At 38.5% G+C, this 20,116-nt stretch overlaps 1 long non-coding RNA gene across 2 annotated transcripts in view; it reads right to left on the reverse strand.

Moving 5' to 3' along the window:
* LOC112659013 (uncharacterized) overlaps nucleotides 1-20,116 on the reverse strand; it is a 51,904-nt gene that overhangs the window by 16,234 nt on the left and 15,554 nt on the right. For both annotated transcript variants that reach the window (XR_003136106.3, XR_004813965.2), the window contains exon 3: nucleotides 12,281-12,605. This is a non-coding gene — a long non-coding RNA (uncharacterized LOC112659013). The remainder of the gene's footprint in view (nucleotides 1-12,280; nucleotides 12,606-20,116) is intronic.

Consider the following 20,116-nt stretch of genomic DNA (forward strand, 5'->3'; position numbering starts at 1 on the left):
ACAAGAAATACCACAAAAGGGCATTCAGGGGGGAGGAGTTAAAAGAGCTATTACATATAAATTCAGAGGTTATTTCTGGACTACTCACTTATCTGTTCATCTTTGCCACCATGAAGGTATACAAAGACTGCCAACTTTCCAACCTCCTCTGGAAATTACTGTCCTTAATAAATCCTGTAGCTGCATAAAATTATCTGGACCCTAAATTCTGGCAGCTTCCAAATGTCCCAGGAGAGTCATTAATGTAGATGATATTTCAGAGCCCATTGAGTCAAATGACTTAAGGTCTTTGAGAACAGCTCTGCCCTGATCTCCTCTAACAGGGGCAAGTAGAGGTTATTTATAGGGTCCACTGAGGGCCCAGGGCCCTTCTCCCTCAGCAGCAACTTGGTAAAGCTGAATGACAGCTCTATCAATAGTTCTTCCTTTGCCTTACTTCAACTACCCTCCAATCCCCAAAGGTAAGTAATATCATCCCCAGAGCAAACAAGACATGGAAGGATTATGTAACTTGCCCACAGTCATACAGCTATGAGCAAAAGTCCTAGAATATGAGCCCATATTTGTCTTAGTTCAAAGTCTATAATCTTACCAAATAAGTTAGTACTGCCTCAAAGTAGAGATGAGGAACAGTATTGGAGGACAAAAAATCACAGCTGAACACTGTGTCAGTGAGACAATGGTTAGGGCTTATTGATTTCAACACTAATTCCCATCACAGCCAAAAGGGAACAGAAAGTGAGTATAAATTATGGCCACCTGGTTGTGCAGAGGAGCACCAGAGCCCAGCTATGCTAGAAATCAATATAAATCCAATGCAGAGATTTTCAGTAAGTAGGTCTTCCTTGGAGTGCCTGGAAAAAGATGTTTCTATTGTTGTTGCTTCTTTGTATTTTTCATCAATGGCCAAATCTGCTTTTGCTAATGAAATGATGACTTTCTCAAAATAGCTATATTTATACTCACTCAAAACTCATTCCAGGACATAGGAGATATGACAACACCAATAAATTTGTTAAAATTATCATTTAAATGAGAGAAAGAATTAGTCTCAATAGGAATCTGGATTATAGAATCTTTAAAACTAATATGATCATGTTATAGAAATTTGAAAAATAGAGAAAAAACATACATAATTCCAGCTCTACCACCATCGTTACCATTTCATATAATTTATATACATATTTTATATGCATATTTACTGACTTTGTAATAATTATGTACATATTTTATACCGTTTAAAAATTTTAATTACAGTATAATTAACATACAGTGTTTTTTAGTTTCAGGTATACAATATAGTGATTCAACAATTCTGCACATTACTCAATGCTCATTAAGATAAGGGTATTCTTTAATCCCTTTCACCTATTTCCCTCATGCCCCCACCCACCTCCCCTCTGGTAACCATCAGTTTGTTCTACTACATTTAAGAGTCTGTTTTTTGGTTTGTCTCTTTTGTTGGTTTGTTTCTTAAATTCCACACATGAGTGAAATTATATGGTATTTGTCTCTCGCTTATTTCATTTAGCATTATGCTCTCTAGATACATCCATGTTGTTGGAAATGGCAAGATCTCATTCTTTTTTAGAGCTGAGTAATATTCCATTGTGTATATACACCACATGTTCTTTATCTGTTCATCTATCAATGGACACTTGGGCTGCTTCTGCAATTTGGCTATTGTTAATAATGCTGCAATAAACACAGGGTACAAATATCTTTTCAAACTGGTGTTTTGGTATTCTTTGAGTAAACTCCTAGTAGTGGAATACTGGATCATATGGTAATTCTATTCTTAATTTTTTGAGGAACCTCCATACTGTTTCCCATAGCAGCTGCATCAGTGTGCATTTTTACTATCCTGCTTTTTTCCCCTTTAATATACATCATAGGCACTTTTCCATTTTGATTAATGGCCTTCTTAACAGTTTATTTAGTTGGTTATACAGCATTTCATGAAGTGGGCTACAACTAAAATTTACTTAAATCATTCCTATGCTGTTGGATATTTAGGTCATTGCAAGTTTTTGCTGTTATAAATTATTCTGCAGCGAACATCTTTATGCAAATGTATTTTACTGGCATAAAATGTTAAGATTTTCTTGTTATATTCACTATTACTCTAGGCTTGATCTTAAGCATCACATCTCCAAATTAATAGGTTAACATGCTAGCCAGTCCCTTTCTTCCAATCTGTCCTGTATAACACTAAGAGATTGTTATCCTAAAATACCACTTTTATCATGTCATTTTCCTACTTAAGATATTCTTATTTGCCTGTATTATATGTGGTATGACTAGACTACTCTATTAGAACCCTTACAGACCAAAATGTGAAGCGTGTTGGGCCCCCAAAGGCTAACCAGCAGGAACCAGGAAATAAACTAGAGCCAGTGGAACTAGATTCACCAACCCAGGAACGAGAGTGGGTTCCTAAATGCATGTCAGTTCCACTAGAGCAAGAAAAACTTGGGTTCGGTTCAAGTTGGATCCACCCAAGAGGTCTTATCCATCAAAGACATGGCACTGATGGTCACTGAGGGGTGGTAACACACACAGTCAAGCGGAACCAAAAATTAAAGTTCAAGATAAATTTATCCAGGTTGAACGAGACTTACAGTAGGGTGAGCAGTGTTAGATACCCAGGGGCACAGGAGCCAACATAAACTAGATGGGATCAGAGCCCAGTCAAATTGGTCTTGGTTGGGATCCCTGGGTGGCGCAGCGGTTTGGTGCCTGCCTTTGGCCCAGGGCGTGATCCTGGAGACCAGGGATCGAGTCCCACGTCGGGCTCCCGGTGCATGGAGCCTGCTTCTCCCTCTGCCTATGTCTCTGCCTCTCTCTCTCTCTCTCTGTGTGTGACTATCATAAAAAATAAAAAATAAAAAAAAGTTGGTCTTGGTTTATGGCATGGTTCCAGAACTACCAGGTTACTAGAGTGCAAATAAGGAACCAGGGGAGAAGCCCAGTTGTATAAACTAGGTCCACGTAAGGGACAGCACGAAGTCTGCGCCTGTAAGCAGCAAGCAGTGCTCAATCCCACAACTGTATGATCATGATCTGAGCCAAAATCAAGAGTTAGACACTCCACTGACTGAGCCACCCAGGTGCCCTGATGTTGCAGTCTTAATGCAAAGGCAGCTTGGAGGTAGGATTTCTTCCTCTTTGGGGAATCTCAGCCATTTTCTCTTAAGACTCTCATCTGATTGGACGACGCCCACAACATTATAGAGGGTAACTGTTTTACTCAAAATTCTACTAATTTGAACACTAGTGTCATTGAACAAACAACCTCTACAATGGTGTTTGACCAAACAACTGGGTGCCATAGCCTGGCCAATATAAAATTAACCATGGCAGCCACTGAAATGAGTTCACATCACTCAAATCCTGAGTATGGAAGAGAAAGATAACTGTATCTTTTCCCAATTATTCCAAGATTATGGGACCAAACACAAGGTTCTCATCCTTACATGTAAGTACTCATTTCTCATGGATCCTGAATACAACTCTTCTCCTGCTGAGTCAGGTCAGCTTTGCCTCTATCATTCACCAATAGATCATGGCCACTCCTGCTGCTGTGAATCCCAATTTCTTTGCTTACACAGACTTCTACTACCTTCAAGAACAAGTTCACAAGAATGCTTCTCTACCAAGATTTCTGTCATATGTGGGCTCAAACCTGAGGTGGCATTTCCCTTCTGACTAAATCCGGAATAAAAGATATAATGAGGCAGCAAAAAAATCCACAGAGGAATGAAACCTGGAGCTAGAATTTTTTCCTCTACAAATTAGCTAACCTGAAAGACTAGCTGTGCAAGGAAATACATTTGAGAGAGCCATTCTCTACCTATTCATGATGCTCAAGAACACCGCAGTATCTCTTCAAGGTCAAGAACATTTATTTATAGCTGAGTCCTGCTTCCTTTAAGTTTTTCAGTGTTGCATCATATATTTAGTTGACTACAGCCAAATTAAGCACAGATAATAATATACAGTTGATTTTTATTGAGAGAAAATTTACATGCAGTTAAATGTTACAGATCTTAAATGTGATTAAGTAAGTTTTGATTAACATATACACATGTGTAAACATCACTTCCATCACTCCAACTCTCTCCTCATGCACGGCTTTTTAAATAGCCTCTCCTCTCTTTATTTTTTTAAAACAATAGACTGGAGCACCAGGCTGGCTCAGTCCATAGAACACACAAGGCTTGATCGGGGTCATGAATTCAAGCCTCATGTTGGCTGTAGTTTACTTAAAAAAATATGTATGTATGTGATCCCTGGGTGGCTCAGCGATTTAGCACCTGTCTTCAGCCCAGGGCGTGATCCTGGAATCCCGAGATTAAGTCCCGCATCGGGCTCCCTGCATGGAGCCTGCTTCTCCCTCTGCCTGTGTCTTTGCACCTCTCTCTCTCTCTCTCTCTCTCTCTGTGTCTTTCATGAATAAATAAAATCTTAAAAAAAATACGTGTGTGTGTACAAAATAATAGGTTTTCTTTTTAGAGTAGTTTTAGATCTATAGAAAAATGAGCAGAAAGTACAGAGTTCCCAGATAACCCTCTACCCTATTTCCCCCATTATTAACATCTTGCATTAGTATAGTGCATTTGTCAGAACTGATGAGCCAATATTGATATGATTGTCTATAGTCAAATTTACAGTAGGGTTTACACTTTGTGTTGTACATTCTATGGGTTTTGACAAATGTATAATGACATGTATACACCATTACAGTATCATAGTTTCACTGTCCTAAGAATCCCTGTGCTCTACCTAAGTCATTCTTCCCTTCCACCTTCTGATCCCCAGAAACAACGGATGCTATTTTCTCCATAGTTTTGTCTTTCTAAGAACGTCACATAGTTAGAATCCTGCACTATGTGGCTTTTTCAGATTGGCTTCTTTCACTTTGCAATATACAGTTAAGTGTCCTTCATGTCTTTTCGTGGCTTAATAGCTCATTACTCTTTCATCATTGAATAACATTCCACTGTCTGGATGTACCACAGTCTATTTATCCATTCACTTACTGAAAGACATCCTGTTTGCTTCCAAGTTTTGGTAATTATGAATAAAGCTATTATAAACATTAGTGTGCAGATTTTCATGTGAATGTTAAATTTTCAGATCATTTGAGTAAATACCAAGGAACATGATTCCTGGATCATATGGTAAGAGCATGTTTAGGTTTTATAAAAAATAAATAATAATAATAATAAACCAAACAAAAACAAAAAGCAAAAAAACTGCTAAATGGTCTTCCAAACTCACTGTATTATTTTGTATTCCCACCAACAATGAACAAGTTCCTATTGCCCCACATACTCAATAGCATTTGGTGTTATTAGTGTTTTGGACTTTGACAATTCCTACAGATGTTTAGCAATGTATAGTGAGTGGTATCTTCTTGTTGTCTTAGTTTTCCATTCCTTTTTGATATATAATGTTGAATACCTCTTTATATAATTATTTGTATATCTTCTTTGGTGATGTGCCTGTTCAGCTCTTTTGTCCATTAAAAAACATTGAGGGGATCCCTGGGTGGCTCAGCAGTTTAGCTCCTGCCTTTGGCCCAGGGTGTGATCCTGGAGTCCCTGGATCGAGTCCCACATCGGGCTCCCTGCATGGTGCCTGCTTCTCCCTCTGCCTGTGTCTCTGCCTCTCTCTCTCTCTGTCTCTCATGAATAAATAAAATCTTAAAAAAAAAAAAAAAAACATTGAGTTGGGGACGCCTGGCTTGCTCAGTGGTTGAGAGTCTGCCTTCGGCTCAGGGCATGATCCTGGGGTCCTGGGATTGAGTCCTGCATTGGGCTCTCCATGGGGAGCCTGCTTCTCCCTCTGCCTGTGTTTCTGCCTCTCTCTCTGTGTTGCTCATGAATAAATATCTTTTTAAAAATTGAGTTGCTTTCCCATTGAGTTTTAAGAGTTCTTTATATATTTGGATACCAGTCCTTCCTTTATCAGACATATTTTGCAAAGATTTTCCTCTCAATTTTTGGTTTACTTCATTCTCTCAACAGTGTCCACTGCAGAGCAGAAGACATTTTAATTTTAATGAAGTCTAACTTCATTTTTCTTTCACAGATCATGATTTTGGTGCTTTATATAAAAAGTCATCACCAAAACCAAAGTCAGTTAGATTTTCTATTTTATCTTCTAGGAGTTCTGTATATTTAGGTTTATAATTCATTCTGAGTTACTTTTTTGTGGAAAGTGTATAGATTCATTTTTTGCATGTGGGTATCCAATTGTTCAAGTACCATTTAGTGAAAAGACTATTGTTTCTCTATTAAGTTACCTTTTGCTCCTTTGTCTAATATGACTTGACTACCTTTGTGTGGATCTATTTCTGGGCTCTCTATTCTTGGATTAAGATTGCATTAAATCTATAGATCAAGTTGGAAAGAACTGACATCTTGACATAATGAGTATTCCTACCCATATGCATAGACATCTCTCAATTAACTTGAATCTTTGATCTCTATTTCAATTTTGGTGCTAATGCATATGGTATTGTTTTTAATTTCAAATTCCATTTGATTGTTGCTGGTACACAAAAGACAATTGACTTTTATATGTTAACCTTATATGCTGCAAACTTGCTATAACCACTTACTTTCAGGTGTTTTTTGTTGTTGTTGTTGTTGTTGTTATTGATTCATTGGGATTTTCTACATAGACAGTCATGTCATCTGCAACAAAGACTGCATTATATCTTCTTTCTCAACCTGTTCATCTTTACCCCCTTTTCTTGTCTTATTCCATCATATATGACTTCAAGTATGATGTTGAATAGGAGTGGCAAGAGAGGGGACACCTGGGCGGCTCTGCGGTTTAGCACCTGCCTTTGGCTCAGGGCATGATCCCAGAGTCCCAGGATCAAGTCCCACATCGGGCTCCCTGTGGGAAGCCTGCTTTTTTCTCTGCCTGTGTCTCTGCCTCTCTCTTTCTCTCTGTGTCTCTCATGAGTAAATAAGACCTCAAAAAAAAAAAAAAAAAAAAAAAAAAGGAGGAGCAGCCCCAGGGGTGCAGAGGTTTAGCGCCACCTGCAGCCTAGGGCGGGATCCTGGAGACCTTGGATCGAGTCCCACGTCGGGCTCCCTTCATGGAGCCTGCTTCTCCCTCTGCCTGTGTGTCTCTGCCTCTCTCTCTCTCTCTCTCTCTCTCTCTCTCTGTCCCTATGAATAAATAAATAATCTTTAAAAAAAGGAGTGGCAAGAAAGTACATTCTTGTCATGTTCCTAATCAAGTGGGAAAGTACCTAGTTTCTCATCATTAAGTATGATGTTAAGTAGGGTTTTTTTTTTTAAGATTTTTTTTTTTTTATGGGAGAAAAGGCGAGAAAGCCAGCATGAGGGGCAGAGGGAGAGGGAGAAGCAGACTCCTCACTGAGCAGGGAGCCTGATGCAGGACTCGATTCCAGGACCCTGGGATCGTGACCTGAGCCGAAGGCAGACACTTAACCGACTGAGCTACTCAGGTGCCCCGCTAAATAGGTTTTTTTAGTATTCTTTATCAAGTTAAGGAAGTTTCCTTACATTCCTAGTTTTTGAGAGTTTTTACCTTGAATAAGTGTCAACTTTTCTGCATCTATCAATATGCAAATGATTCTTCTTTAGCCTGTTGATGTGATGGATTACATTAATTGATTCCAAATGTTGAACTAGTCTTGTGTAACTGGAATAAATCCCACTTGGTTGTGGTGTATAATTTTTTTATGCATTGTTTGATTTGATTTGCTAATATTTTGTTGAGGAAGAATTGATTTTTGAGCAGCACTAAAACATATATTATTTTATAATAATCCACATGTGTTTGTGCAGAAAAATTTTGTTTACATTCTTTGTATTGCAGAATGATTAGATACTCCTGTTAATTGGGGCTATATATATTCAATAATATAAAGTAGTAGGATTGGGTTAAAAATGATATCTAGATATCTTTTGTATTTGTCCCCTTTCTCCATCTGTGGCATCTCTCTTCAATTGTGATACCTCCAACCCCACCCCTTCACTCTATTGCTCCAAATCACACTACCTTTTAGGAAAGCTCAGAAGGATTTCCAGTTTTTCATGGTAGATTAAGCTAAAGATTAAATTAAAGAAGAACTTTCACCTGCTCACTCCTGAAACCAAACAAAAATGATAGTAAAGAATTTAAAAATGCAAAACCACAAAAAAGAAGGAAAAGGAAGGAAACAACAGTATTATCAATGAAATTTTGGAAAATGGAAAACAGATGTCCACCATCTGGAAATTTTCTTAGCAAGACAGGAGAAAGCTAAAAAACAAAAAACAAAACAAACCAAAACCAAAAAACCCCAACCAGACTTGTTGGCAATAGCATGCCAACAAGAAGCAATCCAATTCACCTAAAGGAACCCTGAGAAGGCCTGGACATTAGAAGCACCAAATAAGAGAATGTCGGTGTGAGAATTGGATTCTATAGACATTATAGAAATGTCTATAAAAAAAAAATCTCTCCCATACTCCATAAACTCCTTTACCAGCCCACAGAAAGAGTGAGAGAGGTTTACTACACTTTTTGGAGTTTAACCCTACTCTCATTTCAGGGACATTTCTTCACTGCCTTCCTCTATAATGTTTAATGTCCATGGCCAGAGTGTAGGGTTAAACTTAAATTTTTCCATGAAAAGTCTGCATAGTGAATGATATCATCCAAGGTCCCTTTCCCACTGTCATCTCCTAACCTTATGCCACCAATCACCACCCCTCACCTACTCCATCCTCCTGGAGAAAATGTGCAGAGACATTTGCATTTTATTGGAAAACCAATAAAACAACTATGTGTCTGCCAATTACCTTACAGTGAAGCCCACAAGACAACAAGCCTTATTCTTACACATTAAACTTCTAATTATTGTTTTTTTAATATCTTATTTCAATAGGTAAAAGGACAGCCCATGATCACTAAGCAATTGAGGAACACCTCTAATATTGCTCTTTTTCAAGAATGCTTTGAATATTTTAGATCCTTTGCAATACTACCTAAAAACAATTGGCTACTTAATTTCTACAAAAAAAGCCTGATGGGACTGAAATTGATATGGGGAGAAGTGACATACTGGCAATATTGGGTCTTCCAATTCATCACAGTATCCCTCTCCATTTCTTGAGACATTTTTTATTTTTTTCTCAAAGGTATTTTGTAGTTTCCAGGATAGGAGTCTTATGTATCTTTTGCTACATTCTTCCTAAATGTTGTAAATTCTCACATTACCGTAATTGGAATTTAAAATTTTCATTTCCAGGGTGCGTGGGTGGCTCAGTCAGTTAAGCATCTGACTCTTGATTTCAACTCAGGTCATGATCTCAGGGTCATGGGATCAAGTCCTACATCAGCTCCTTGCTCAGCTTGGAATCTGTTTAAGATTCTCGCCCCTCCCCTACTGTCTGTGTGTGTACTGTCTCAAAAGAGATATTTTTTCATTTCCAACTCTTTGCTGCTAGTATATAAAATTAAAATTTTTGTATAGTAAATTTGTATATTGCAACCTTGCTAAATTCTCATCTTTTTTTTGTAGATGCCTTTTTTTGTAGATGCCTATGTCAACAATCTACAATTTAGATTGATACATTGCATAACCCACACTCCATCAAGATGTAGAACATCTAAAATATCCCTAGTGTCCCTTCCCAGTCAATTCCACCACCACTAGAAGCATTAACTGTTGTGTTTCTTCCATCATAAAGTAACTCTGCCTCCTCTAAAACTTCATATAAATGGAATCAAACAATATGTACTCTAGCTTTGTTCACTCAGCATAATGTCTATGAAATTTACCCATACTCTTACATCTATAAATAGAACATCTTGATTACTGAATAATATTATATTGTATGATTATATCAAAATTTTAAAATCCATTTTCCTACTGATGGGTATTTTGTTCCGGACCTTGGTTATTAGGAAAAGAGCTCCCATAAGTATTCCTGCCCAAGTATCTGTGTGGGCATACATTTTCATTGCTCTTGGGTAAATACCTAGGAGTGGGATTGCTGGCTCAAAAGAAGGGATAACTTTATAAGAAACTACCAAATCTATTCCAAAGTGATTTTGTAATTTTACATTACACCAGAAATTTACAAGAGTTCTGGTTGCTTTGAACTGTCAAGACTTCCATCATCTTTTTTAATTTAACCATTCTGACAGTATCTTGTGGGTTTTGTTCCTAAGTGGATATTCCTTTTTTTAAGATTTTTATTTATTTATTCATGAGAGAGAGACAGACAGACAGACAGATAGACAGAGGCACAGGCACAGGCAGAGGGAGGAGCAGGCTCCATGCAGGGAGCCTGACATGGGACTCGATCCCAGGACCCCAGGATCACGCCTTTGGCTGAAGGCAAGCGCTAAACAGCTGAGCCACTCAGGGATCTCCGTGGATATTCATTTTTGAAACAATCTCAAACTCCTAGAAAAGCTGCAGGTACAGTGTGATACTTTTCCTTCCAAACCATTTGAGAGAAATTGCTAATATCATGGCCCTTACTTTCAAATACTTGGGTGTATATTTCCTAAAGAAGGATATTCTCCTGCATAATCGCAACACCATCATCAAAGTGAGGAAGTTAACATTAATACATTACTACTACTTAATTCTTCTACCCATTTAAGTTTCATCAATTGTTCCGTAACAATCTTAATAGCGAAGGGAGCCAGCCCAGGATAATATGCTGCATTTACTTGTCACGTTTCTTTTGTTTCCTTCTATCTAGAATAGTTCCTTGGTCTTTTTATGATTTTCATGACCTTGACAATTCTGAAGATTACAGAACAGTTATTTTGTATAATGTCCTTCAATTTGGGTTCGTCTGCTGTTTCCTCACGATTAGACTCAGCTTATGAATCTTCGACAGGCGTTATCGTAGTTCTCATTGCGTACTAGCAGGTGGTTCTGATTTCAATTTGTCCCAGTTACTAGGGATGTTGCCTTGGCTCATTTGATTAAGATAGTGTCTGCCAAGCCTCTCCCACTATCAAGTTACTTTTTCCCTTTGTAATCAGTAAGTGCTTGATGAGGGGGTAATTTAAGACTATGTAGATATCTGTTCCTTCACCTAACTTTCAATTTATTCACATCTTTATTCAGAGCAAATGTGGACTCATGGATTCCTGTTTTATTCAACAGCTTACACTTTGTTACTATTATTTGTTTTGAAGTCATATCCTTCCAGATTTCACCAGTGGGAAGCCCAGTCAAGTTGGATTCTATGGATTTGGACAGATCCCCGTCATTCCTCAGGGACTTCCTTACTTTTGGGCACAAAATGTTCCAGGTTCATTTTTGTACATTTCCTCCCCCAGTCCTCAAATCAGTCGTTACTCAACAAAAAGCCTTGGTTCTTTTACACTGAGAAGTGTTCTCAGAAATCAAGATTGGGCCTCTACAGATGCTCATAGTTGATGCTTTCAAAACTTGCCTGTGGTCACAGCTAGAAAGGATATGGTTGTGTGTATCTATGGGTATCTATGCATATCCACATCCACATGCATATTCGTGGACATAAACACAGGTATATATTTGTATACCTACAATAATATATCCATATTTATGTACTTATATAAGTAAATTCCAATACCACTTGTTCATTCTAGTTTCTACATCTGTAATCCCCTTCTCTAACAATAAGAAACTTAGCTCCCATTATCATTAATATACATTAATAATACAGTCTATTTGTGTCTGTCCATTTCATTCTTTTTTCCTCTCTTCCTTTCTTCTTTTTTGGGTTATTTGAATCCTTTTAGCATTCCATTTTGATTTTGATTTCTCCATTGGCTTTTTAGCTGTATATCTTGCATTATTTTTAGTAGTCACTTCAAGGATTTCAATATACATCTTTAAATTACCATGATCTTAGTTTATGTGCTGCTGAAGTGAGCACAAATTACCACAAGCTACTTAAGAGTTTACGGTACTACTTCACATAAAAGCTAGCAACCTCTAATATCATAGTGTTATTTACCACTCTCCCAAGTTGGTGAGATTTTTGTCATATCTGTCATAACTACTTATAACCCCCACAATGCTATATTATAAGCTGCATCATGCAATCAAATGCTTTTTCAAGAAATTAAGAAAATATGTACATGGGGTGCCTTGCTGGCTCAGTTGGTGGAGCATGCAACTCTTGATCTCGGGTTATGAGTTCAAGTCCCACTTGGGGTATAGAGATCACTTAAAAAGAAAATCTTAAAAAAAAAGAAAAGGTGTATGTTTTCTCATGTGAACCCAAATATTTACCATTTCCTGTGTTCTTTATTCCTTCCACTGAATCCAAGTTATCACCTGGTGCCATTCCTCTTCCACTTGAAGAATTCCCTTTAGCATTTCTTATAGCACAACACACAAATTCTTAGCTTTTATCCATATGAAAACATCTTTATTTTTCTTCATTTTTGAAAGATAATTTTGCAGCATATAGAATGCTGGGTTGACAGCTTTCATTATTTCAGTACTTAAAAATGTTATTCAATCATCGTCATGGGTTGGGTTTCCTAGGAGGTAGACTCTGAGGTGGAATTTAGCCAGCAGAATGTTTACTAAGGAGTCTCCTTGGTATCAAAACCTGTGGAAAGGAGAAGGAAGCAAGAGTAGTCAGAAGGAAAAATTGAGCTGTGATGCATGTCCTACAGCAACCTCAGCCGATGCCCGGGGGAGATTTGGAGCAAGAATGGCCCTTTAGATTTGTCTTGCATTGGGCCAAGATGGTCAGGTCCTGCACTGATCAACCACTGGCTATAGGTATCCCATGAAGAGGCTTGATCTTAAGTAAGTCAGTGCTCTACAGCTGAAACAATCCCCCTGAAAGAGGCTGAAAATGGAAGGTTGTTGGTAGCACTCCTCCCAACTGGGGGAATGGGTTTTTCCACTGATGTGAGCTGGGTGTGTAGCACAGACTTCTGGTCTCCCCCATTTCTCATGAGAAGTCTGCCTTCTTTACATTACTGTTTCTCTCTAAGTAACATACAGGCTTTATTTTCTCCCAGCTCCTTTATCTTTAGATTCCAACAGTCTGTCACATGCCTGGTGTGGTTTTCTTCGTATTTATTCTCCTTGTTCCTCACTGACCTTGGATCCGTTAGTGTTTTTATTAAATTGCTAAGTTTTCTGCTATTATTTCTGCAAATATTTTTTCTTCCCTATTCTTTCTCTTGGTTCCTTCTAGTTTTCCAATCACATGTATTAAACTGCTTGTATTTCAGAAACTATAGCTCTCTGAAAAGTTATTTATATTTCTTCTATCTTTTTTCCCTTTTCCAAATTTGGACAATTTCCATTTATCTGCTTTCAAATTCATTGATTCTAGTGCAATCTCTAGTCTGCCATTAAGCATACCTAGTAAAATTTTCATTTTAGTTGCTATACTTTTCACCCAGAATTTTGAGTCTGCTATAGACTGAATGTTTGTGTCTCTCCCGCCACCATTCACATGTTAAAATCCTAACCCCAATGTGATGGTATTAGGAGGTGGAGCCTCTGAAGGTAATGAAGACTCCACTTCATGAATAGTATTAGTGCCCTTGTAAAAAGAAGCCCCACAGAGCTCCCTTATTCCTTCTGCCATGTAAGAACACAGTGAGAAGATAGCCATCTATGAACCATGAATGTCACCAGAGACCAAATCTATTGGTGCCTTGATCTTGGGCTGCCCAGCTTCCAGAACTGTGAGAAATAAATGTTTGTTATTTAAGCCACTCAGGGTGTTTTTGTTAGAGCAGCCCAAACAGACTAAAACAGAATCTTTTCATTCTATTTGGATGCTATTTCTCCATCTGTTCATTCATTAAGACTATATTTTCCTATAATCCCTTGAGCATATTTATAATAGCTGCTTTATTTATTTATTTATTTATTTATTTATTTATTTAAGATTTTAGAGGCAGAAAGAGAACAGGCTCCATGCAGGAAGCCCGATGTGGGACTCGATCCTGGGACTCCAGGATCACACCCTGGGCCAAAGGCAGGTGCTCAATCACTGAGCCACCCAGGTGTGCCTATAATAGCTGCTTTAAAGTCTCTGTCTAATAAGTACCACCTAAGGTTTGGTTTGGTTTTTCTCTCTTGTATATAGGTCATATTTTCCTGTTTTTTTACACATTTGGTGTTTTCATTGTATACTAGACATTAGGAATTATACATTGTAAAAATTCTGTATTCTATTATATTGCTCAGAAGAGTGTGATTTTTGTTCTAGCAGGGAATTAAATTGGCCGGACTCAAACTCCTAAGTCTGTCTCCTCTGTTTTGGGTGATAGCTGAAATCTCCACTCAATTCCTTCAGTTTCTAGTGGACATTTTTTCTCTATACTCTCTGTGGTCTCTCCTATTGATGTACATTTGAGCAGCTGGACAAGAATTTGAGGACAGTTTATATGCAGATTTGTGGTTCACCACCTCTATGACCCCCTCCCGCCTAGGATGCTCCCTCCTCTAGGTCCTTCCAGGCCTAAATTCTATACTCTGACACCAGTGTTCAGCAAATGCTTCATTCTAAGACTCCTAAATGAATTGGTGAACAACTTTGAGCAAAAACTACAAACTCGAAAATCACATTGGCATAGTTACAATCTTTTAAAAAGTAGACTCCTCTCCAATATCTACCTTTTAGTCTCTGTCAAATGTCTTCAAATAGTTGGTTTTTAATATTCCCATCCAGACTATATCATTGTTATCTGTGGAAAGATTAGCTTGACTGAGCTACGCTACCATTACTTGAAGTCAAATTTCCCCATACCGGAATCCCACCTAAATCCTGATCTATGTCAGTGTTGTAATTCATTTCCTTTGCATCACTGCTATGTTTAGGAAAGGTCATAGATCAGTCTGGAAACCAGAAGCTACTCTTCGCAGTCTAGCTATAAAGGGTTTTAATATAGGGAATTGGTGGCTTATCCCCCCAAAAAAGCCTTAAGGGAGCAATGACTAGAGAAACCACCACTGACCTTCTCAACTTGAACCACTCAAGCAGGTGATTTTGAAAATTCACCTTGAAGTTTCTAAAAATATCACATCTGCTCACAATTCTGGATGCAACTGACTGGAGAATAATAATCTCTCCATCACTTTGGCTCAAGGATGCCTCTCATCAATACACTCTAGCCTGGGACCACACAACAAAGGGGAATCTGGAGAATGTAGCACCTGGCTTCTCTTCAAAGCAAAGGAGACCTTAGAAGGGAGGGGGGTGGTGGTGATGCCAAGTTGATGACAGATAATCCAAACAGAGCATATATCCCAAATTAGCCAAAGGCACAGGAGGGAAAAGGAGGTACAGATCTTCCAGAAAAAAATTATTTGCTGATAAACAAAACAAAACAAAGATCCACAAGAAGAATGGCCCCTCTTCTTACAAGGGATTTTTTTCATGTGATTCTTAGAACAAACAGTGATCTCATGATCATGACAAGGTACCAGCTGAGATGGAAGCAAATATGGTGTCTGAAGCCTGTCTAGTCTGGACTTCCTATTGCTAGAGTAAGTGTCATTATTTAAGATATTTTCAATTGGCTTATTTTGTTACTTGCAGTAGATATGGCACCTTATTTAGATTATAGAGGTAAATCCCAGAACAAACCATTTGAAGTGGTGAAAGTAGTAGCCTTAAAAGAGTAAGACTGGGGGTAATGAGATGTGGTACAGTGTGCATTGGCTTTTATTCTATGTCTTGTGCTATTGTACATTGTAAAGAAGATATATGAAATACTTGGATAAAATGTGAGATCCTTTTCTAAACATAGCAATGATGCAAAGGAAATGAATTATAACACTGACATAGATCAGGATTTAGGTGGGATTCCGGTATGGAGCACAAAAGTAATATGGGGAAATTTGACTTCAAGTAACCGTAGCGTAGCTCTGTCAGGCTAATCTTTCCACAGATAACAATGATATACTCTGGATGGGAATATTAAAAACCAACTATCTGAAGAGATTTGACAGAGACTAAAGGGTAGATATTGGAGAGGAGTCTACTTCTAAAACTCTGATCTTAGCACAAAAGGAAACAGCAGCTAAACACAACAATTTTTGCCTGCTCTTACTTCAGGCAATCATCAGTTCTAGCTGCCTACTGAACAGCTTCCTGAGTGAACCCCATCCTCATCTCCCTCAATCTACTCTTTGTCAGCAAAATTATCATTCCAAAGGACAAATATGATCACATCCCTCTCCTCCTTAAAATTCCTAATTGGCTTCATATTGTCTCCATAGGATAAAATCCAAATTTCGTAATATGGGATCCAAGACTCTTCATGATCTGGCCCCTAATACTTTCTCATGTGTATATATATGTGTGTGTATATATGCACACATATATATACATATATATTTTTTTAAGATTTTATTTATTTATTTATGATAGAGAGAGAGAGAGGCAGAGACACAGGCAGAGGAGAAGCAGGCTCCATGCAGGAGCCTGACGTGGGACTCCATCCTAGGTCTCCAAGATCAGGCCCTGGGCTGCAGGCGGCGCTAAACTGCTGCGCCACCGGGACTGCCCTCTCATGTATATATTATAGGTATTTTTTAAATCTTGCTTTTCTCCACACTCAGACGTCCATCCATTCTCTTGAGAATTTCGTTGGTTTGGAACATCTTTCTTAAATAATCCACTTTCAGCTACCTGTTCTGTGAAGATTTCTTACTCCTCCAGTTCTATAGTCTCTCCTTCCAGAAGAGTTCTTATCTTAGGGATACCTATAGCCTCCATCAACATAAATCTTATTACAGCTCAAAAACTACTTACTAGAAAGTCTGAAATCCAGAAAATCTGTTAAAACTGAAATATCTTTTGGTAACCCATTTGGTAAATGAATTGAACTACTTATATTTATAATCTCAGTTTATTCCACTTTGTATTAATATTCATTAATTTTGCCGCAGAAGTATTAATGGGTTTCATTGCATAGTGAAGCCTCAGACCTCACTGGTAATGGTACATAACACACAGTATATGCACCGCTGGTATATGTACTATTCCCAAAATGGCTACTGCAGCATGTCTCATCCCACAAATTCTAGAACTTCTATCACTTATTGCTTGACTTCCCCAGCTAGGTCATGAAAGGTGACATGGCTTCTATCTCTTTTCCTTTCTCTTTTAAAATGCTTGCCTTTAGAACTCAGCCACCATGTTGTGAGGAAGCTCAGCTATATAGTAAGGCCACCTGTAGCTGTTCTACCCCACAACCCCAGCCAAGGTCTCAACCACCACCCACCAACAACCACCAACCAGCATCAACTACCAGACATGAGAATGAGTGATACCTTCAGATGATGCCTCTCCTGAGCACTCAAGTGCCCCCAGCTGTTTGGCTGAGTGGACCAAAGACAAGCTGATGCCAAGCCTTGCCCCAAATGCAGATTCATGAGAAAGACAAATGTTTTTGTTGTTTTAAGGCACACAATTTTAGGTAATGTTCTGTAGCCAAAGTGATGGAATCTCATTCTATTACCTTGTAAAAATGTGAAATAGTCTTAATTTTAATACACATCAAAGGTTTCAGATAAGATCTGCATACTAAAATTATGTTTGTATATCTATTTTTCTATAGAATTAGAAGTTCTTTGAAGACAAGAACTAAGTTTTCCTTTTTTTTTTTTTTTTTTTTTTTTTTTAATCTTGGTATTCTCAGAGCTACTGTTTAAGATTGGGTAGGTCCTTGGGATGCCTGGGTGGCCCAGCAGTTGAACATCTGCCTTTGGCTCAGGGCATGGTCCTGGAGTCCTAGGATTGAGTCCCACATCGGGCTCCCTTCATGGAGGCTGCTTCTCCCTCTGCCTGTGTCTCTGCCTCTCTCTCTCTCTCTCTCTCTGTCTCTCATGAATGAATAAATAAAATCTTAGAAAAAAAAGATTGGGTAGGTCCTCAAGGCATGTCTATTGAATTCATGTTGAATGTATAGATGAGTGAATAAACGCAGGGTTCCAAACAAATGGTTCTTTTGAAATAGTTTTTCAGTAGACTATATACTTTCATTCAATCCAATCCATTGCTCAAAAATAACTTAGAACATCTTATTTTTATAATTACTTTTACTTTATGAACTATATAAAAAGTTTCATCAATTTTTGCGTTGTTTTTATCCAGAAGTGTCATCTTTTTTCTTAAGTTCTTTTTTTAAAGATTTATTTTAGGGCAGCCCTGGTGGCCCAGTGGTTTAGCACTACCTTCAGCCCGGAGCATGATCCTGGAGACCCGGGATCAAGTCCCATGTCAGGCTCCCTGCATGGAGCCTGCTTCTCCCTCTTCCTGTGTCTCTGCCCCTCTCTCACTCTCTCTCTCTCTCTCTCTCTCTCTCTCTCTGCCTCCCATGAATAAATAAAATCTTAAAAAAATAATAAAAAATAAAGATTTAGTTTATGGAGTGAGAGAGAGAGAGGGTGCGTGCATGAACACAGAAGGGGCCAGGCAGAAGGAAAGAGAGAATCTCAAGCAGACTCCCCACTGAACAAGGAGCCCGACACAAGTCTTGATCCCACGACCTGAGATCATGACTTGAGCCAAAACCAAGAGTCAGATGCTTAACCCACTGAGTCACCCAGGCACCCCCAGAAATGTTATCTATTATGATCATGTACCTTACCCATCCAAGTGTGTTCCAAAGTATTCTTGGCTATTTCCAAAAGTCAAATGCATCCTTAAGGATGAAGATTTTCCATTACTGAAGAGAATCAAAGTAATCTGACACAGACTCTGCAGGTTATGCAAAACAGGGAGAGCCCAATGTTTTTGAACAACGTAGTGTTCAAATACAATGCAATGTGTGGAAATGATGCATGGATGCAAAGATTGCAGCATCCATGCTGACAACTATGGAAGAAAAGAAACTACTTTGGAGTTAAGTTCTACCTTGCATGACAAAAATATAAGTTTATTTTTCTCATGGTCATATGTGACACATATGTCATGTCACACATGTACTTAAGCACATGAGGAAAGGGGATGAAGGTAGAGAGAAAATCCATAATGTCATAAAGACATGAATAGACAACATTGATCTATTTTTTAATGTTCCTATTGGGAATAAAGGTTTTAGCTCCTCCCAAGGAATGTTATAATGATGTAATAACAAGGTACTAGTTTTACAGTTCTGTTGCCCAACAACTATTTCCTCAGAATTTAATGGATCCTTACTGCCTTGCTTTTTCTTCCCTCTCCATGTCATGTAAATGACATAAACTGGGTTATATGTAGGTGTATTTCAGGCTAATTCACATTCAGAGGAAATCTCTGTGAAAGTAAGAGTCTTTAGATAAAAAGAATATTAACCACAGTTTCTCAAAAAATGCCAAGAGGGGAAGAGTCTTTCCACCCGAAGCACAACTTCCAATCCTTTCTCCTCTCTGATGTTTCATGGAGTCCGGCAGAAATACTTCCTCCAGACCTCCTTCTTACCCTTCATATTCCTCCAAAATCCCCCTTCCTCCCTCTCTCTCTCATGCCCACTTCCACGCACATACCACCCTGCTCCTTTACTGCCTACCACTCTCATCTTCTCAATGTGTTCTTTCCTCATCGAGCTGTTCCTGAGATCAATCAAACTGGCCTTGGTTGTATTAATTCCCTTCCTTATGCATTAACCTGGTCCCCTGCAATCCTGGAACCAGGGACACAGTGCGATGAAAAGAAGTTCTCTTTTTCAAGGTGAGAAGGAGAGGCTGTGAATCCTGAAATATGATTTTTTTCCCTTGTCATACCAACATCTTCTAAGTAGTATTCCATTTCACTAAACAGCAATAAAATGATGAGTAACCTTGACCAGATATACTGCCAGGACACTGTAAAGTACAACATGACCTGCCTATAGACTCTAAAATGAACAGTTCAAGGACCACATATTCACTGGTATATATTGCTGCAGGCCTGCTGGGGTCTGGACAAATTGATATTGATTTAAATGGATTCGTAAACAGTGTCATGAGGAGCTACTTCATCCCTGGGGCTACCATATTCCTGGGGTCCCTCTCCTTTTACCTGACACCTCAGTACCACTTTTTTAAGGAGTTTAAAGCCCTGGAAATTGCCAAAGACCTGATAATGAAAGCCAAGTATCCACTCCTATGTCCCCATCCCCC

The sequence above is a fragment of the Canis lupus genome, chromosome 2 (assembly GCF_003254725.2).
Source record: "Canis lupus dingo isolate Sandy chromosome 2, ASM325472v2, whole genome shotgun sequence".
NCBI classification, from domain to species: Eukaryota; Metazoa; Chordata; class Mammalia; order Carnivora; family Canidae; genus Canis; species Canis lupus.